Genomic DNA, 22,999 nt, shown 5'->3' on the forward strand with positions numbered 1-22,999 from the left:
TCAACCGGCGTTTGTTGACTAACAATAACCAAATGCCTAGCAAGACACATGATTCCTGTTTATACTAGAATGCGCATGTCCAGAGTGCGCGAATGGTCACGTGATATACGTTTTTGGTGGCGTAGTGTGGACGGAGATATGTTCAGAAACGCTTGGTGAAACGCTAGTGTTGACGCAGATCGTTTTTGATCTAAAACGCTGTTTTAAAACGAAAACGCACAAGTGTAAACGGGCCTTAGATTGTAGTCTGTTGTGTTGGGATTAGTTTAAGTTGACTTGTACTTAAACTACTTTCTTATAGTCACTTAAATGTCTGTTAAAGGAGCAGTATCAACAGATATTAAGCAGACAGTCTACCAATACCAATTAGCCGGCAGCTAGCTCTCTGCAACTCTCACATGGTCGCCCACTGAAGCTAAGCAGGGCTGTGCCCGGTCAGTATCTGGATAAGAGACCACATGGAAAAGCTAGGTTGCTGCCGGAAGTGGTGTTAGTGAGGCCAGCAGGGGGCGCCCAACCTGCAGTCTGAGTGGGTCCTAATGCCCCAGTATAGTGACGGGGACGCTATACTGCTCAGTGAGCGCTGTCTTTCGGATGAGACGTTAAACCGAGGTCCTGACTCTCTGTGGTCGTTAAAAATCCCAGGATGTCCTTTGAAAAGAGTAGGGCCTCTGTCCATCATGGCCTCTGAACCATCCCCATATTCAATTGGCTTCATCACTGTCTCCTCTCCACCAATCAGCTGGTGTGGTGGTGGATGAGGAGATCCCCCCATTGTGTAAAGTGCTTTGAGTGCCCAGAAAAGCGCTATATAAGTGTAAGTAATTATTATTATTATTAATTATTATTATTAATACTCAAATATACTATAAAAATAGTTACATATATTAGTTTATTTATTTTTTATCTTACACCAAACTTTTGAATAGTAACATGGTGAATGTTTTTACAAAGGAAACTTTGGTTGAACACAAGTTTGCAGATCAAGGTAAAGAGTGCTATAGCACCAATGAAAACCGCTGGAACAAAATAGTCATTGAACGCTAATGGTCACTCAGCACAACATCACCCACTCCAGCTCTAATATGCATCTAACAGCTCAAAGAGGAGAGAGATGAGTTCTGGGCCAAGAGAAAAAACACACACCTCTTAATGGATGGGATTTGACATACTGTAATGGGTTGTGTTGCTCTATTGTGTTTGTGAACGAATGGAGGAGTCTGCATTGAGAAGACAGGTACAATATTAACATCCTCTCTCAGACAAACACTCGTGAAGAGTGTCAATTCATTAAAATGTGTATAAAGTTGTGTGCTTTTTCTGTCATTTTTATTTGATCTTTTTAATCACTAAATGCTGACAACTGGTGAAGAAGAGAAGAATAAGAGAGAAAAGAGAGAGCGAGTCTGTGGAGCTGCTGTAAAATATTCATGGGGGGAGGATATTTTAAGACCCCTCCTGTCTGCTGGGATGAGATGAGAATACATGAAATGACTTACATGAAGTACCGTCATCTTCTCTGTCTTCCACTGTAAATGGAGACCTCCGCCTTTTGAGATGAGCTGCAGTTCTGTGTTTATAAAGATCAGTGATGCTGAGTGATAGTTCAGCAGGCCTCCTCTGAAGCCACCAGCAGAGCGCTGGTCAGAATATTAGGATTAATTCTATATTTCTTAAATGTTTTCTTTCTTTCTTTTGGAATATGCATGAATAGATACATGCATAATTATAATATTAAGTCAACAATGTTATATTTTAGACCATGCATAGTCATACTACTACTACATAATTAAAATAATAATAATAAAAGCAGTCGTAGTATTTTTACTCTTTACAAATTATTTAAATATTTTAATGTAAACATTATCTGTATTATCTGTAAGTCCGTCCATCTATCTATCTATCCATCCATCCCTCCATCCATCCATTTTTTTGCCCAAAAAAAAAAAAAAAAAAAAAAAAAAAAAATATATATATATATATATATATATATATATATATATATATATATATATATATATATATATATATATATATATATATATATATATATATATATATATGAATGAGCAATATCACACAAGTAGCAGTGCAATATAGCTGTATATCGGCACTGGTGGAAGGCGTGCCTTAGTGCCCCCACCAGTGCCGATATACATCCATATCGCATAGCTATGAGTGTGATATTGCATTTATACAACAGTTTGATGGCATAATTGTGTATATAAAAACAAAATCAAACATGGAGAGTCTCTAAAACCCTTTTGTATGAGGAACCACTTTCTTTCGCGTTGGATTCAAATCACAAGCTGACAGTTAAACAGTTGAGCAAGCATCTTTTATACTTTAGATCTGTAGTGTCTGCTTTTTGCTGGCTGTATGTGGGAATATGTATGTGCCAATCAGATTCGAGAACCAGACAGAACTGTGGTATGTATATATATATATATATATATATATATATATATATATATATATATATATATATATATATATATATATATATATATATATACACACACACAACAGTTCTGTCTGGTTCTCGAATCTGATTGGCACATACATATTCCCACATACAGCCAGCAAAAAGCAGATACTATATATATATATATATATATATATATATATATATATATATATATATATATATATATATATATATATATATATATATATATATATATATATATATGGTGGCTTCAGAATAAAAATTAATATTGATAATAGACAATAGTCTCATATTATTCATTCATTAATTTTATTAATCAGGGGTTGCCACAGCGGAATGAACCGCCAACTTATCCAGCATATGTTTTACGCAGCAGATGCCCTTCCAGCTGCAACCCATCACTGGGAAACACCTATAAACACTCATTCACACACATACACTACAGACAATCTAGCTTACCCAATTCACCTATGGCGCATGTCATTGGACTGTGGGGGAAACCGGAGCACCTGGAGGAAACCCATGCCAACACAGGGAGAACATGCAAACTCCACACAGAAATGCCAACTGACCCAGCCGAGGCTCAAACCAGCAACCAGTCTCACATTAAAAACTATAACATATTTAACCTATTTCACTGGTGCCTAATTAAGATATATTAATAGATAACAGATGAATAATATTTTAAAATGTTATTTTCATTGTTGAAGTTTAAAACTCTGGGTGTTTTAGGAGGTTGGAGGTTGAATAATATGAAAAATATATATAATAGAAAGCTAGTAATTTTTATAAATTATATATATATATATATAAATCTATTAAAACATATGAAATGAAATAATAATAAATAATAATACAAAATATTGACATTTATTTGTTATTTAGAATAAAACTAGGTAAGTAAATCACCTACACGCACACACACACACACCTGTCCATTGCTCTAATTGACTATGAGCTACAAATGGATTTTCACTTCAGACTTATTGATTCTCTTTTGTAAAGTACGGTTCCAAACCAAAATTTAATCTTAACATGAGTTCATTAAGTATTATTCATATGTTGCCCAGTCTTTATGTGCTGCTCTGGGTCATTTCTGAATACGTCAATGCAAGATTTTGTCGCCAGATTAATGACATCCCTGTTTTTAACTGCAATGTCTCTCAATGTCCGGCGGGAGGCGCGAGTTACACAGTTACAGAGCAGTGCTCGAGTCTAATGAAAATCAAGAATAGGGTAAATCATCACCCTTGAGAGTTTGTTTGATTCGTTTTACCTTCCTCTACTTTACTATGAATGAAGTAAATCAATAACGACTTGTCACGCACATGAATGCTAATTTGCATTCATTGTTAAAAGTAAGAATGAAGGTATACAGCATTTATGGCGACAAATGCTGCAAAAGCAATATATCTTATGTAATGTCATACAATTATGCATATAATAATAATAATTATGATGATAATAATAATGACAATATACTCCTTTTGTATAATATAAAACGTAATTGTATTTAAAAGTAAATTATGTATTAAACTAAATGCAATCTCAAAAAATACTTCTTAAAGAATTGTGTTATTCTCATGCATGTATTTATGTATTTAAATACTACTACTACTACTACTACTACTACTACTACTACTACTACTACTAATAATAATAATAATAATAGTAACTATTATTATTATTATTATTAAATACCATAATTATGATAATAGTAATAGGCTAATTTAAAACGTAAAAAGTAAAGTATTTAAAAGTAAATTATGTACTAAACTAAATGCAATCTCAAAAATTATTCTTAAAGAATTGTGATTATGTATGTATTTATATAATAATAATAATAATAATAATAATAATAATAATAATAATAATAATAATTTATTATTATTACTATTATTATTATTATTATTATTATTAATTTTACTTATTTATTTATTTATTTATTTATTTATTTATTGATTGATATTATTATTAGTATCATTATTATCGTGGGATTAAAATGTTTCGTTATTGGACAGCGGCACATCTGTTAGCAGTTGCTTTGTCCAGCCCACATCAGATCCGCTGACAGATCAAACTCACACACGCTGATGTTCTGCCTGGAGATAAGATGTACACACACTTCACCAACAGCTGGAACGCTTTGAAGTCCAGTGACCACTCGAGACGCCGGCTCCTCGTTTTTCAAGACTTTCTCCATATTGTCTTGGTGAAACGTCGCGCACTGTTCACACGCCTCTGAGCTCCTCTGCGCGTCATCGACAGCTGTTGCACAGGCGCGCGCTTTTGGGCACGTCGCTGCTCATCACATACGGTACACAGGTAATGACGACATTTACACCTGAGCAAACCCTTTAACATTCAAGACAGACTTTGTCTGGAAGTAAGAGTTAAGTGAGAATGGTTTGTCGGAGAAATGTGTGAAGATATTTTTTTCTTTTTAATGGAGTTTTTATTAATGTAAACGTTTGTCAGAAGTGTTTTTTGCTTTAAAAGTGTTTTTTGTTTTAAACCACAGCGTTACCACAAATACTATCTTTGTTCAAAATCATGTTTAATTTGTTAGTTTGTGTTTTAGGTGTCTGAATAGGGGAGTAAGCGGGGCACAAGTTAGCACTTTTCGGTTTTGATCAAATAATAAACAAAGTAATGGGGTTAGACAAACCAATTTTTTTTTACCAATAACACACAAGTCTCTCCTACAAATGAGCAATGCAATTATGATTGCCGGATCTATGATTTCTGTGCAGCATTGCCCAAAGTGCCAGGAGTAAAAATGTTACTATTTACCCCACCTGCGGGGCAAGTTGTTACAGACAGGGTTAGTTGTAACACATGCTTTAAAAAGGCAGATTCCACACAGTTAATTTAATTTCTGTTTGCTTTAAATAGTAGCTACATTTCCTCAGTAATTGGCTCATTTATTTTTTATTCTACAAAGCACAGTAGCTGTGTTTATTTAGTTATTTGTTTATTGGATGAACACATTTGAATCTTTTGCATTATTATCCATTTATCCATTATTATACAATGCATTTATTTGCATTATTAGCAATAAAACATTTTTATTCTATTAAAAAAATATATATTTTTATTTAAAAACATTTTTATTTAAAAAGATCCCAACATTACACAAAAAAAAAAAAAAAAAAAAAAAAAAAAAATATATATATATATATATATATATATATATATATATATATATATATATATATATATATATATATATATATATATATGTTAGTTTAATTGGTGTCCAACAGTGTGTGGCTTAATTGTAACACCCTGTTTTAACTAACCCCTCTGTGTCATGTTTTCCTCAAAACTTGCTAGCAGTCACTGTGTGTTTCTTACAACTTTTAAAATGGTGTCATCTTTTAGTCAAGAAGATAGTAATCATAATAATATTAGATTTTATACATACTTTCACGGATTATTTTTAAATGAAAAACTATAGAGTATAATACTGTTATGCTACAAAAATGGTTTCTCCTGTGTTTCTCATGCAAATTTCCCTGAACTTTTTCAATACTTGGCAGGAAGACGTCTGCGGACATTGTGGTGAAAACCTCGGAAGCATGCCATGGTTAATCCTGAGCAAATACCTTAAAACTCTGTGCTACAATTAACCCCGCGTTACTTTGTGCCCTGCGCTCCCCTGACAATCAAGGTCTTCTGTGAACAATCTTCTGGCAATCTTCTGTGAACAAATATAGGCTAGCCCAAAAGTTTTCTCAAAACTAACTTCACTGACACACTTGGGTTAGTACAGAAATGAAAAAAAAGAGATAATAAAATATGGGAAAAAAATGTATTTAAAAAGGGGTGACACAGTGGGTAGCGCTGTCACCTCACAGATAGAAGGTCGATGATTTGAGCCGCGGCTGGATCAGTTGGCATTTCTGGAGTTCTCCTCGTGGGTTTTCCTCCAGGTGCTCCGGTTTCCCTCACAAGTCCAAAGACATGTGCTATAGGTGAATTGAATAATTTAAATTGTCCATAGTGTATGTGTGGGAAAGAGAGTGTATTGGTGCCTCCCAGTGATGGTTTGAAGCTGGAAGGGCATCCGCTGCGTAAAACATATGCTAGATAATTTGGCGGTTCATTCCCCTGTGGTGACCTCTGATTAATAAAGGCACTAAGCCGAAAAGAATAAGAATGAATGAATAAAAAAAATAAAAATAAAATATGTCAATCTCATTAGGCACTGTGAATGATGCAAATAAAAACAACAACAGGGAAATATTAAAGAATGAACTTAACATTTTACAGTAATTGTTATGCACACTCATTGTTTTTTGATAGCTTATATCAGAATCTCCATAAACAAAATTATACTTTTATACCAACTGTATGCAGTGCAGTGGCTCAGTGGTTAGCACTGTAGCCTCACAGAAAGAAGGTTTGAGCATCGGCTAGGCCACTTTGTATTTCTGTGTGGAGTTTGCATGTTCTGCCCGTGTTGCTGTGGGATTCCTCCGGGTGCTCCGGTTTCCCCCACAGTGTATAGACATGTGTTATAGGTAAATTAAATAATTTAAATTTGCAATAGTGTATGTGTGTGTGGGTGTTTCCCAGTGATGGCTTGCGGCTGAAAGGCTATCCGCTGTGTAAAACATATGCTGGATAAGTTGGCGGTTCATTTCTCTGTGGCGGCCCCTGATGAACAAAGGGACTATTCATTCATTCATATTCTGCTGTTTCTCCGGAGCCGGATCGCGGTGGCAGCAGTCTTAGGAGAGAACCCCAGACTTCCCTCTCCCCAGACACTTCCTCCAGCTACTCAGGGGGGATCCTGAGGCGTTCCCAGGCCAGCCGGGAGACATAGTTCCTCCAGCGTGTCCTGCGTCTTCCCCGAGGCCTCCTTCCGGTGGGACATGCCTGGAACACCTCCCAAGGTAGGCGTCCAGGAGGCATCCGAAACAGATGCCCAAGCCACCTTAGCTGACTTCTCTCGATGTGAAGGAGCAGCGGCTCTACTCCGAGCTCCTCCTGAGTATTAGAGTTCCTCACCCTATCCATAAGAGTGCGCCCTGCCACCCTTCGAAGGAAACTCATTTCGGCCATTTGTAAGATCTTGTCCTTTCGGTCATGACACAAAGCTCATGGCTATAGGTGAACAAAGGGACTATGCCAAAGGAAAATAAAGTGTAACTCTCTTCACAACAACACAGACACAGGTTGTTTCTCCAGAACGGGCGTTTATTTAAGGTCGTCCATAATGTGCTTTGCGCCTGTTGTCATGACATCGTGAGAACTGTATTAGTAAATGAACACAGTACAAACGTTTAAGAAATTATACAAACTACGATTATCTAATACATTATTAAGCAAAACAAATACCTCGTTGGTCGCTTGTCATGAAAAGAGGGTCCTTGGATTAATAAAGTCTTCTTCACTGTCCTTTTTACTTATGACAGCAGCAACTTTAAGCTTCTTAAACACATGTAACTTTATACAGCATTGACATGTTCATCGTCAGTCTATCCGGGGATCCATAAACAAGTCACTCAAATTACAAGTCATTTCCTCAAAGTGACATGTTTTCATAATAAATATCTTAAAGTACAACATATGAAATAATAATACATTTATACCTTTCAACACATTTACATTTATAAATACACTTCAGCTAAATTAACACAAAATATTAGGACCTTAAATCACTAAAGAATGAAATATGAAACAAATATGTAAAATAAATATGCGATTATGCAAAAATGCTTGATAACAGCACTTACATAAAGTAATGAATGACAAACTGTATATTCTGTCACATTACCTCTACAACCAACCATCACAGAAAACTTTTAATAAAAAATGATTTTTAATACTTTTGATTTATGAGTACATAACCAATGTAAAACTGCATAAACTCTCAGTATAACTGTTGTCTGGGCTTTCACTGCCTTTCTACACCTCCCATTCCTCATGCGTTCAATACTTTTACCTTGTATGCACATAACTTATTTTGTTAACTAATTAGATTCGATTTCTTTGCATCTATGGATGTCTTTGGTTGTTACCAACATTCGTGAAAAATTTCGAGTCAATGACACATTTAGAAATCTATTTTCTGAGAAAAATAGCGACACATTCAATACTTATTTCCATTCATTCCATGGTTTCCGCTACGTTCATTTTTCCATAGGGGTGCGCCACGCCAAAATTCATCCCGCCACGGCTACATGACAGCTTCTCATTCAAAACATTAAAACATCTTATTTTTAATAGCGGGTAATAATCGCACCAAAACGTATTAAAGGGTAAGTGAATTATAACAGTGCAATCTTTTTTGTAACCGTAGTAGTGCTGTGCGTCATTTGTTATACCCTTTAAAGGGCCATGAAACCCCCTCGTTTCAGCAAGGTGTTTTCACACCTCTACTTTGGAAAAAGTCAGAAAAGTGGGCGTGTCCAGCTCTGTTTAGGGGGGAGTGTCGGAGGAACTAAAGTGGGAGGGTGTGGGAGTGTCTATTTGGGCTCGCGCGAGTTTCAGAGTCAAAATACACACACACACACACACACACACAGTAGAAAGTGATGGTGTTTAACCTACATGGACATCTGTAGTCGAATTATTTGCCAAATTATTAAATGGTGGACTTTAACTGCAGTTTGGCTCTTTCATTTAGGGAATTCATTCATGCCCCTCGTGACAAACGAGATATTTGATTCGAGGAGCTGCTCTAAGCGTGTATTTTTCATGCAATGTTTGATACCGCACGGTGAATGAGAGAAAAAAAACCTCCGCACTTCCCGGAAACTTAGATGCACACGGCAGGTAGTGTCAGAAAGCCGCGTGTGTTATTCAGAAAAGTTAGTGTGTTATTCAAAACATTAAAACATCTTATTTTTAATAAATGCGGTGAAAATCCTACACGAGGTTAAAGTTTGGTTGTGGTGCTAACATGTTTGTACTCGGTGCAATAGTTAACTTAGTTCGATACGAACAAACTGAATAAACAAAGAGCGCTGGATGCTCACTTACCAAATCTGTAGAGACAGGACAATCCACAGCAACTAGAGCCGCGTCTTTATTTAGAGGAGACTACAAGCGAATCCAGATCTCAGCGTTTGCAGATGAGAACAGCTCTCAGGTAAACAATAATCCTCCTTAGACACATAAGTTATTGTTGTCGAGCGTCGCGTACACTGTAATCCACACGAGTCTGAGCTCTCACAGAGAGAAAATGAAAACAAAACTTAACTGCAGCAAACAATAAAAGCAACACTTCACGCTTGTTTTGCCAACACAAAGTGGCGTCTATGTCGTGTAAACACGGTGAAAGTAATAAATATTAATGAAGTTGCACAATAGAGCGCGCTGATTGGTTTGAACCAAGCTTTACTCATGCATTAATGCAGCACACTGTAAGACGTAATAAGACTCACTCTGGTACAGACGCCCAGTCTGCACGCTGGAATACACGATATTATGTCATGGTCGTGACGCAGCTTCAAAAATTAGTTTCAAACCGGAAGTACGAATTTACTTGAAATAAAGCAAAAACAACCAATTTACACTTTTTAGTGAAATATAGGTGTCCTAAAAGTGTTTTTAGCAGTGTAGGACACATATACAACTGTCAACAGCTCAAAACATGAGTTTTGGTGTTTCGTGACCCTTTAAGATTAAGTGCTGACCGACTAGCTGACTGACAGGTGCGTGAGGCCAGCAAACACGACATATAGCCATTTCACTTTACTTCAGGACGCATTAATATGGCTCTGTAGGTTTATTAGGGAGACCTTCATAAATATTCCTAGCAAATCTAATAAATGCTGGAGATATACTCGTTACATAAACCCACTAAATCAGCAGCATTTATTCGAGAGCGCCTAAGATCTGCGCGCTCTTGAAGCGGTTTATATTTGAGGGGTGTGCAAGAAGTTTTGTGCACGAGCAGAGGAAATCGGCGCGCAAGCAAAAAGATCCGCATGCTGTAGGCTATTACATAAATGCGATCTTGACTTCTAATAATGTGTTCACGACATTTGTCATTGAAAAAACGTCACATGTAGATATGTGTAAAAAAAAAAGGCCTGCCGCCACAGCTGGAAAAAATCCTAAAGGAAATACTGCATTCATTTTCTTTTTTGCTTAGTCCCTTTATCAATCAGGGGTCGCCACAGCGGAATCAACCACCAACTTATCCAGCATATATTTTACACAGCGGATGCCCTTCCAGCTGCAACCCAGCACTGGGAAACACTACGACCAATTTAGCTTACCCACTTCACCTGTTCCACATCTTTGGACTTCATCTTTGAAGCCCTCGGAAGAAACCAACACCAACACGGGAAGAACACAAAAATGCCAATTGCCCCAGCTGAGGCTCGAATTCAGCGACCTTCTTGCTGTGAGGCGTTGTGCTACCCACTGCGCCACCATGCTGCCCAATACTTATCGCCCAAATTTGTAATGTTTGGCATGATAAAGGGAGGATGTTGTTGGCTCCTGCTCTAAGTGAAGAGTTTACGTTTGGGTCAGTCGTAGGCGTTGTCGAGCTGCTGTGACCAGCAGAGACTCTAATGCCCTTGTTAAGCAGAGCACAGATGGGTGCGCAGCAGGGGCAGGATATTTTTAGTGGATGTTTTGGAAGGATGGCCCTGCAAACGCCTTAGCTAATGATTTTATGACCTTCACAGGTCACTTTATCCAAATAACGTGATATTTTATATCGTCCCAACATAGTTTGCAATGGCAGTTGTAACTTCTGTTGTCTTTACCATTGTAAATTGGAATTACATTTAATCTTTGTATCTGTGTATATTACATCACTTTAGTAAATTTAATTTAATTTGCTATGCTTTTTAATGTGTTCTTAGTGGACACTAAAAACAATGCAAGAATGTTTAAATATAATAAGGAATGTTTGCTTCTGGTACATATTGTTCTTTGTTTTTAAATAGTTTTTGAACCCTTAACATATATGATTACCTTGAGTAATATCTAAAGTGATAACAAAACAGGTGATTTTACTGACATTTTAGGATTATAAGGCTGAGCAGCATGAAATCTGTCTACAGAGATTTACCAGTATTTCTCTGATGCAATCGGGAGATCACAATAAATAACCCCGAAATTGCCAAAGCAACTCAATCGCACAGTACTGTTGTGTTTGCGATAAGGAAAAACACTAAACACATGCGGGCATTTCTTCTTTCTTTCTTTTAACTGAACTAGTCTGCAGTAAAGAAAACAAGACACTCTTTAGAAACAGATCGTCTACGGAAAAGTAACTCAGGGTTATACAAAGAGTGGCCAACACAAAATGCATACATTCCTGATATACAGTTGAAGTCAGAATTATTAGTCCCCTAAATTATTACCCCCGTCTATTTTTTCCTGGATTTCTGTTTAACGAAGAGAAGATTTTTTTTAAACACATTTCTAACCATAATAGTTATAATAACTCATTTCTAACAACTAATTTATTTTATTTTTGCCATGATGACTGTAAATAATATTTTATTTGATATTTTTCAAGACACTTCTATACAGCTTGAAGTGACATTTAATGTAGGCGGAGTAATACACAAGAGTGAAAAGGCTGTAAGCATTATATATTTGAATTTGTTTCATCATGTTATAGTTTTCAAAAAGTTACACATTAACAGTTGACAAACAATTATTGGTTTATCCTAAACATTTTAGACAAATTAATGAGAGAAGAAGAATGTCATGCCTTACAGAGTCCAGAGAGAGAGACATCACTAGGAGCAAGTCACATGCTTTTCCTATCCGTGCTTTAAAGACTGGTATGCCTTTATATGGCTTCTCAAAAGTAACAGAGTTGTACCGAATGTAGGGATGGACACAACATTTTTTTTTATTACTGAAATTACAAAAAATGACACACACAGTAACACAAATGTAACACACATATGTAGCTCAGATTCAGAAGTTGGAAACAGTCAAATATATGGGAGCTTAAGTTAATAGTTTCTAGACAAAATGCTCCTAAATTTTTAAAGATAACTTGATATCATTTGTGTGGTATTCAAAAGGATTTCATTTAAGGTTTTGGTTTTGACAAACGATAGAATACACAGTTAATTGCATGCTGCTTACACTTAAATTAACATATTTGTTTTGTTTTTATTGCTGTGAAATTTACCTACATTACATTTAACTTTTCATTCGTTTTTAATATATTTGTAATCTCAATTTGCAGAACCGTTTTTTTTTCTTGTATTTTTAAAAAAAATATTATAAATATAATAAATGTTACAAAAATCATATATAGTTCGAAATTTATAATTGAGTTCTTTACATGTTCTTTAGTCTGTTAATCACCAAATAATAATAAAATAATATATAAATAATAAAAGGACAAACACTTTTAAATCAATGATTTAAATTGAAATGTATATAATAATGTACATTTAATACAAGATTTTAAAGCTAAATGTTGATTATAACAAAGGATGCTTTTAAAAAGTGCAAGCAAAAGTAAACAACAACAAAAAAAAAAGTTTTGAAGTACCCATTAAAGGCACAACTATATAATTTAGAATACTTTATTAAAAAAGGCAAGTTGATCTAACTTTTACTTCATTGTAAAAAAAAAAAAAAAAAAAAAGATCACATGGCTGCTTTATTTTTCTGAAGTAAAATTAAATTATCTTTGAGTAATTTAAATTTACAGTAAACTCACTTAAACATATTGCATAACTTTAAAAAATAGGCTAGAAACATGATTAACTTAGTCTTATAATTTTCTTTTTTTTTTCTTTGACTATGTTAAGTTGCTTTAACACGATCTACAATGTAAAATGTGCTATAGAAATAAAGATGAACTGAACTGAATTAACAAAAAAATATAGTTTGTAATAACTTATTGATAGAAGTGTTCAGTTATATGACTCTGTGATTTTGTACAGTTTCGGTAAAAGATTGAGCTCATGTTGGCATGCAAACATTTAGTTTTTACAGCTGTGCCAGCTGGTAGTGCCAATTTGCACTCCCTTATAATTATTTTTTCAGTAAAACCCTTCATTATGATGTACAAGGAAACAAGACTAAAAATTGAAAATTAAATGAACATAATTTGTTATAAAATATATAATAAATGACTACAGTAGATTACAATAGATTTAACAACACTCTGGTAATTTTCTGACCTTGTCCATAGGACCTTGCTCACACAGCTTGAAGTGGTAGAGAAGTGACATCTGTGTGCTCAGCTCTTATCTAATGGTTTGTTGGGCTTGTTTGCAGATGTGATTCAGTGACTAAATCGGGCCAAAACAGCTGCCGTCGAGATTCCACCAGCACTCGCGGGGCTCACAGACACCAGACGCTCACGCGGCTCTAAGCTCTGTCAATCACAGCTGTGCGACAGAGTCAAATGACAAGGCACCAGGGACTGATTTTTGTAGCCCAGAGCACAACAAAGTCAAGAAAACCAGAACGAATAACTGCAAAAAAGGTTTTTCTTAGTTTCTGTTTCTAGTCTTGATATCTATAAAATCCTAACCCCTGTGGTGTTCAGGTTCGTGGGACCCATTTTTGTTCTTTATCCAAATATAATTAATACTAATTGACAATAATGAAGTCATTAGTTTTTCAGTATAAGGGCCCTATTATACACCTGGCGCAGTGTGGCTCAAGGCGTGACGCAATAGTTGTTTGCTAGTTTCAGCTTGGTGCAAGAGTCGTTTTGAAGTTTTGGGCCACTCTGTTTAAATAGCAAATGCATTTGCGCTCATATGTGCGCCCATTGGCGTTCTGGTCTAAAAAGGGAGGTGTGTTGAGGTGTATAACTGGCGCGTTGCTATTTTGAGAAACTATAACAGATTTTTCAATAGACCAGAACAAAGCTGGTCTATTGTCCTGTGCAGAGCGCGTTAGTTGTGCGTCTTGCTTACACACTGCTTAATACACACAAGAGCAATACGCAAATATCTTTACATATGAAAAATAATTTAAGTATTGATGATATATATTGGATATAATAAAAATATATATAGGATATAAATATAAAGGATTAAAATATTACAAAACATATTATTTTCTAGCCTACATAAATATAAAAACCATACTTTCATGCCTTCTTCATCTTGGGTGGCTTTTTCAGTTTATTCGTGACAATTTGCTTTTGTATAATGTTATTATTATTAGCAGTATTATTTATTATATGCGAATTTATATTTGTTTTATTAAAAACAAGCTTAGATTTTAAACCATATGGGGCATAACATGTGTATTAGGATATATCTCAGGTTTTTGAGCACACTTCGTTATTACTGTTCATTTATTCGTTTGCTGGAAATTAGAACTGAATTTAGAAATAGTTTTGAAACAAATATTTGCACCTAACAAACTAAATTAATTATTTATAGAATAATTGTTGTCTGTGCGTACGACGTTTCCCTATCCATGAGAGCGAAAGTGAAAGTTAATAATTTATCTCTCATTCTCGCTGTAGATGCTCTGTTTAACTGTTTACTTGCTAGTAAAATGCTCAGTTTTTCCACTCACACTTACTTTACGTCATGTAAATAGCAAATGCACCATGGTGTGACGCAACTGACTCTGAAGGGAATTGGAAATTAAACTCTGATTGGTTTATTCTCAAAACACACCCATAACTCATTAAGAAAATAAACTTAACCCTTTTAGACCATGCGCCACGGCGCAAAGCGGATTTTTCCGTCCTCATATTAGCTAAAGTGGATCCTGACACGCCCTGAATGCGTTTGCGCCCTGCGCTTTGCACTTTGCGCATGGACCGTCAAAATAGAGCCCTAAGACTAATTGGCCTTGGTTCATTTTTATGAACAACATATAATTAAAATATTTCAATGACCAGACAACATTCATACATTTTTCTTCAGCTTAGTACCTTTTTAAATCAGAGTAATTTTCTTTATTATAGATGTCGAGGCCTATTCAAGTCTCTTAATCTGCAAATTAAAAATTATTTTGCATCAAAAAAGCATTTTGTTATCAGTAAAGGTGTCTGCAACTTCTAGAATGCATCAAATCACCGTCATATTAGCTGTCAAAACGTGTGGCTGAATAAATTATTATTCCTTTAAAAAGCAAACAAACAAACAAAAATAATTTTTTATCATGCTATTATCATGTACAAATTGTAAAGCTGGGTTGGTACCTTAAAATAGTATGTGTTTGTATCCTAAAGTCAATATTAATAAATGTTTCCCGTGGGGAGAACCAAAGTAACACTGACAACCAGATAGTTTAGTTTTAAACTTGCTTTCAAAATCTTTCATCATAAAGCTGTAGAATCTTAATATTATTATTTTAATATTTATAACATTTTCTGTTACTATTTCTCTACATTTGGAAACTTTCTTTTATATAATTAAGTTAATTGTGGTTATGTTCCATTCTGCTAACATCTAATGATACAGAAATGTAGTCATTAGATTATCTTTGTGATCTTGGGGTCTGTTCTTTGTACGTGGATTACTCAGTTAGCTGGATTTTGTTATCAACGATTTAACACGATTCAGGATCGTTTCGATCTTCAAAACCCATCTAAGAGTTGTTGTCATAGCAACAGTTCTGGTAGCTCAAACCTGCTCGGGAGCAGGCATATTTCAAATAAACAGGATTAGATCGGGTCTTCTTAAGCAAAGTTGATGTACCGAGTGCTGATATTTTCTTAGTAGTAACCTATAGGTTGTATACACATGGGAAAAGAGTAAAAAATGTACATATACATTTATAATTTATAATAATTAATATTTAATATATAATAATGGTGCGTCACGATGGCGCAGTGGGTAGTACGATCACCTCACAGCAAGAAGGTCACTGATTCAAGCCTGGCTGGGTCAGATGGCATTTCTGTGTGGCATTTGCATGTTGTCCTTGTGTTCGCATGGGTTTCTTATGGGTGCTCCGGTTTCCCCCACAGTATAAAGACATGCACTGTAGGTCATTATAAGCTAAATTGTCCGTGGTGTATGTGTGTGAATGCGGGAGTGTATGGGTGTTAGATTGCGGCTCTGAAGGGCATCTGTGGGGTAAAACATATGCTGGATAAGTTGGCGGGTCATTACGCTGTGATGACCCCTGATTAATAAAGGGACTAAGTTGAAAATAAAATTAATTAATAAATAATATTAAATATAATAATAATGTTTATATACACATGTTTAAATATATATAACTTCTGGAATCTGAACTACGAAATAAAAGTACAAAATCTGGGTGGTGTTCACACTTTGTCATGTGCCAACTTTGTGGTTTAGAGCTTTTATCAGTCTTGCCAAGTCAACCAAAGGGCTGAAAGATGTAAAAAATTCACAGAATCAAATCTTCCCTGTTGTATTTAAGCATTTTACATTAATATTTAAGTTTACTGTAAATAATGCATAATGTACATAAGGAAATGCTTGAAATGTACATGCAAATTTTGGATAATGTTTCATATAACTTTAGATAAATCACAAATATTAATGTTTTGATGTTTGATATTAATATTAACACTGAAATTCAGTAAACAAAATGTCTCAGTGACAGTTGCATTCTTCAGGATGTAAAAATAGAATGGGTTCTTGCCCAGTAGCTGAAGTAGATTCCCATGGACTAAAAAGGGAAAATTTAAAATGACGAAAGAAAAACTGTTATATAAACTAAATAGCTGCATTCCTTGTGATAATCAGATATTCATATATTTATGACTCATATTTGCAATAACACAAAATTCAGGCTATGATTTAAGTAAAGGTGGAAATATAAATCTTTTACAGTGTGCAACTACAACAACAACACAAGCATCGAGTCTGAGAGGCTCATGTAAAACTAATACTGAAAGGAGATTTACATGCAGAGAAATTCATGATATTCAACCCTATATCAATCTATCTGTTTAGCTAGCAAAATTAATGTGGCTCACACCAGACACTTACATGTGGCCCATATACCGCATGGAATGATGGCACTTGGACAGTCCACTCCTGTTTGCCAGATCTGGGCCACAATTAAGCCATAGCAGTATCACATATCAGCCAGCATTCAACTAAATAAACCAGAACTGACCCTATTCTGGGCCACAGTTTGCTTTTATTCAGGCCCAGATCCGGCCCACACCAGACACTTACATCTGGACCACACACTGAATGTATCGATGGCTATAGGGCAGTTCACCCGTTTGTCAGATTTGGGCCAGAAATACCTTGTATTTTTCAGAATTCAACCAAATGAACCAGAACTGACCCTATTATGGGTCACAGTTTGATTTTATTCTGGCCCAGATCTGGCCTATTACTTCTAATAATGGATTAAACATTGGTAAACATCAGTGAATTATATTATTTTATCACAGGTTGTGCCTCACTTCATTTTGTTTGCTGTAATGAACAAACTTTTTAAGCAAAGTTCTTAAAAGTGGCAGCAGCCCAAAATTAAATTTATATTAAGAGGTTCAGGGCTATGAGCCCAACTAAAGCAAACAATTTTCTCCATGATGGTGACTTTAGTCTATGTGGTCCACATATGCCTTAAGATAACTGGAACACATTTGCCATATCTCCTCTTAGCCGCTTTTGGCGCACGGCCACATTAGCCAGAGCTAACTGTGACAAATATTTCCCAAAAGTGGCCCACATTTGTTTTAGGATAACTGGGCCCCATTTGCCATATCTTTTCTGGCCCACTATAGGCTCAAATACACATTAGCCATAGCCTACTGTGCTGGATATTTGCCAAAAGTGGCCCACATATGTTTTAGGATAACTGGGCCACATTTTCCATATCTTCTCTGGACCACTATAGGCTAATGGCTGCATTAGCCAGAGTTTATCGTGCCGAATATTTGACAAAAGTGGCCCACAAATGTTTTAAAATAACTGGGCCACATATGCCATATTTTCTCTGGGCCAAATTAGGCTCACAGTTACAATAGCCAGAACTACCTGTGCCAAATATTTGCCAAAAGTGGCCCACATATGTTTTAAGATAACTGGGCCACATTTGCACCTACACATGTGAGCCACTTCAGTTTTAGACCCAGATTACCCTTAAATGACAATGCCATTATTTTGCCAACTGTGGCCCACATTTGTCCTCCATCATTTGGGCCAAATTTATCATTTTCCACATGGGCCACATTGGACTCACATTCAGATTACTGCCAAATCTTTACCTTAAATGGCCTATATATGAATTTAAATCTTTGGCCCCCTTTTGCCATTGTACACGTGGGCCACTTCAGGCTCACATTAATTTAGTCTGGGCCAAAGGAATACCACCAGTGAGGCATAACTGCCTAATGTGGCCCACCTTCGTTTGCTATCTGGGTTGTCTGTCTATCAGTTTCTTGTGCATATCTTTCCTATATCTGTATTATATATTACATAAATTGAGTTCTTCTATTCATCCATGGCCTGTGCAATTCAAAATTTTTGCAGTCATTTGCTTTTGTTGTAATTAATATCAATTAATAAACAATCATCAAAGTCTTACAACTTTCAGCTTTCACATTAATAAAGACCATGGACTCTCAGTCTAATTTGAAGCATGAGGGAATCACATTTTGTCGCTGCTCAGTTCCAGTAAAAGAGGGTTAAAGAGTGCTTTAGGATTATTTTCATATAAACTGACATATAATGTGCTGACGTGGGCTTGTCCTTCAGTCCTCTCTGGTCAATGGGGGACACTTCCTATTAAAATGTGCCCTATAGCTGCTTTTATCTTCAGAAACATACATTACAAACATGCTGCTATTAGTTGTTCTTTTCAGGCAGTCACAGGTTATCTATTTTGAGGAAACATTTGGATCCTAATGATAGATTGATGTTTTGGAGTTGTGCCCATAATAATTGAGCCTGCCGGCGTGTTGCGCTAATGTTCAGTTGAGCGAGGTGATCCTCAGCTTATATCACTGATCTGCCGCAGCCACAGTAATCCTCTTAATAGAAACATCCCAATTCCTGAGCCAGCCCGAAATCACCTGCTGTGGATCAGGGGTTGCCAAGCAAAATATGCTTGGTGGGTAAGCACCAAGCATATTTTGTTTGCCCTACTTAGGTTTAGTAATGTCTGCAAAATATAGTCGCGTTCCCCAAGACATTAAATTCATGTTTTAAAAGCTAAATATCTTGTCAGAAAAATGGAAAACGCCTCCTTTTTTTTAGCATTTTCTAAGCCAGACATTAAAATGTTTAGATTCGTTTCTCACCCTGGCAACTCAAGTGTGGAAATCATTGTTAAACATACAAAGTTCATGCATGTTCTACATTTTTCAACACTATCTGGGTTTCATTTACCTTGTGTTTTTTACCCAAATTTTTAAAAGACACATATTTTACTCCTTTTACAAATTGTAAGATAGGACTTTGGCATCTCCAGAATATGTCTGTAAAGTTTCAGCTCAAAATAGCCAGCAGACAATTTATTATAACCTCCAGAATATACCAATGTTGGTGTTTGAGTAGCTGTTGTAGCTGTTTTGCAGCCTGTGGCTTTAAATGCTAATGAATTCATTCAATGTGTTGGCTCGTTTCAGGCACGGATTGGCCAATCGGGAGGACTGGGAGAGTTCCCGGTGGGCCGGTCCGTTTTTTGGCTGCGAGGACCGGGGTTTCTAGCTGTTGCACTCTCAGCAGTCACACTTTTTTTCATTTATTTATTTATTTGACCATAGCCTCACTCTTTTTATTCATTATTTTGCTGCAGCTCCGCTCTTCTTATTTATTGTCTCGCAGCCCCATGAGCAAAATGCAGCCTGCAGGGTAATGATGATGCAAGTATCATTCCGGCCACACAAGCGTAACAGCGCCTTTGTGGTCCAGTGGTCAGCACACTACGTTTTGACGTGTTCGATCCTCACCTGAGTAATTTTTTTTTTCATTCTTTTTAATTTTTATTGTTAAGACATATAAAACTTTAGATTGTTGAACATTTGAAGTTCTGAAGCAGCTGTTTTCTTGAAAAAGACTTGATAGTGTAATTAGAAACTGAATTGGAAATGACCTTATTTTAATATAGTCAGTCGTGAACTGAGGTGGGTAAGCACCAAGCATATTTTGTTTGCCCTACTTAGGTTTAGTAATGTCTGCAAAATATAGTCGCGTTCCCCAAGACATTAAATTCATGTTTTAAAAGCTGAATATCTTGTCAGAAAAATGGAAACGCCTCCTTTTTTTATCATTTTGTAAGCCAGACATTAAAATGTTTAGATTTGTTTCTCACCCTGGCAACTCAAGTGTGGAAATCATTGTTAAACATACAAAGTTCATGCATGTTCTACATTTTTCAACACTATCTGGGTTTCATTTACCTTGTTTTTTTACCCAATTTTTAAAAGGCACATATTTTACTTCTTTTACAAAATGTAAGATAGGACTTTGGCATCTCCAGAATATGTCTGTAAAGTTTCAGCTCAAAATAGCCAGCAGACAATTTATTATAACCTCCAGAATATACCAATGTTGGTGTTTGAGTAGCTGTTTTGTAGCCTGTGGCTTTAAATGCTAATGAATTCATTCAATGTATTGGCTCGTTTCAGGCCCGGATTGGCTAATCGGGAGGATTGGGGGAGTTCCCGGTTGGCTGGTCCGTTTTTTGGCCGCCAGGACCGGTGTTTCTAGCTGTTGCACTCTTAGCAGTTGCACGTTTTTTCATTTATTTATTTATTTGACCATATCCTCACTCTTTTTATTCATTATTTTGCTGCAGCTCCGCTCTTCGTATATATTGTCTCGCAGCCCCATGAGCAAAATGCAGCCTGCAGGGTAATGATGATGCAAGTATCATTCCGGCCACACAAGCGTAACAGCCCCTTTATGGTCCAGTGGTCAGCACACTACGTTTCGACGTGTTCGATCCTTTTTTTTTTCATTCTTTTTAATTTTTATTGTTAAGACATATAAAACTTTAAGGTTGTTGAACATTTGAAGTTCTGAAGCAGCTGTTTTCTTGAAAAAGACGTGATAGTGTAATTAGAAACTGAATTGGAAATGACCTTATTTTAATATAGTCGGTTGTGAACTGAGGTGGGCCGGTCTAATGCTTGAAACTCCAGGGCTAAAAAGGAGTCCCACTCCGGCCCTGGCTCATTTCCACTGACTGGTACAGTACGGTATGTTTCGGGTCGGTACGGGTCACCTTTATCAGGCTTGCGTTTCCACTACCAAAGGTACCCTTTTGGTGGGCGTGTATGACAGAAAGTTTCAGTCGACAGCCTTTTCGCTTAAGAAAATGTCTACAGTAAAGCTGTACGATGCTTTGTACACATAAATACTTCTGTACAAATGTTTATTACTAACTTCTCTGTCAACATAAGTTGATTATAACAGCAGATCAATAACAGTGCAAAATAGGTGTGATGTGTTGTGATTTCCTGGTTCTGGTCAGAATTCTGGCTGCAGCGTTCTGGATGAGCTGCAACTGTCTGACTGCCTTTTTGGGAAGGCCAGTGAGGAGTCCGTTACAGTAATCCACCCTGCTGCTGATAAAAGCATGAACAAGTTTCTCTATGTCTTCACTGGAAACAAAGCATCTGATTCTTGCTATGTTTTTGAGATGATAGTATGCTGATTTACTAACTGCTTTGAGATGACTATTAAAACTCAGATCTGACTCCAGAGTCACACCAATATTCTTGACCTTATTTTCTGTTGTTTGACTTTTAGTGCCAATGTACGCATTTACCTTGAGAACCTCATCTCTGTTCCCAAACGCAATGACTTCAGTTTTCTCTTTGTTTAACTGAAGAAAATTTTGGCACATCCAATTGTTAATTTCATCAATGCATTGGCAGAGGGTGTCAATGGGGCTGTAGTCGTTAGGCAGTAAGGCTAGGTAGATCTGAGTGTCATCAGCATAGCTGTGGTAGGAGATTTGGTTCTTTCTCTTTATTAGGCTCACATGCAGATTACATTTTGCCATAAGTGCCAAATCTTTACCTTAAATGGCCCAAATATGAAGTTGAATCTTTGGCCCCCCTTTGCCATTGTACAGGTGGGCCACTTCAGGCTCACATTCATTTTGTCTGGGCTAAAGGAATACCACCAGTGCCGCATAACTGCCTAAAGTGGCCCACATTAGTATGCTATCTCGCTAGGCATGTGCACAAATGTAAACTTCACAAGTGGGCTAATAATTTAGCCGTTTACCTTATATCATCAATTAAGCCAATAACACATTCATCATCTGCACAACCGAATAAAAATTGCTGTAAGGTATTGCAGGCTATAAACTCTTATGACCCGATAATAAAAAATGGTCAGACAGTTTTTCTCTGTCACTGACCATCAGCTGTCTGCAGATGATGGAGTTGATCTGTGAGTGTGGAGGACGGATGTCTAGCCATCGAGCTAGACTGATCTGTAAATAAGCAGACTGTAGATTGATGTGGTATGTAATGGAGCGCTCTCCTGGATATTGATGCTGCATGAGGTAAAGCACCAGTTGACTGGTCAGAGCCAATATGTAACCGGTCAGGCGTGTCTAACAAGTAGTGATGAGCATAAAATCTATCGTATGACAGTTAACAGCTGTTTTACATGGCGCTCAGACGTCTCTTCATGCTTAAGGTGAAAAGGTGAGACGTTGAGAAGAGAT

At 36.4% G+C, this 22,999-nt stretch overlaps 1 protein-coding gene across 3 annotated transcripts in view; it reads left to right on the forward strand.

Moving 5' to 3' along the window:
- Positions 1-4,518: 4,518 nt before the first annotated feature.
- Positions 4,519-22,999, forward strand: part of kcna10a (potassium voltage-gated channel, shaker-related subfamily, member 10a) — a 32,394-nt gene continuing 13,913 nt past the window's right edge. The window contains exons 1-2 of one of the 3 annotated variants that reach the window (XR_015523071.1): positions 4,522-4,774; positions 5,992-10,458. The gene's annotated coding sequence lies outside the window, so the exon portion shown is untranslated. Of the gene's footprint in view, positions 4,775-5,991; positions 10,459-22,999 lie in introns of those variants that run through there. The other 2 variants (XM_087306448.1, XM_087306449.1) reach the window with 2 other exon arrangements.

The sequence above is a fragment of the Danio rerio genome, chromosome 23 (genome assembly GCF_052040795.2).
Source record: "Danio rerio strain M-AB ecotype USA chromosome 23, GRCz13ab, whole genome shotgun sequence".
NCBI lineage: Eukaryota > Metazoa > Chordata > Actinopteri > Cypriniformes > Danionidae > Danio > Danio rerio.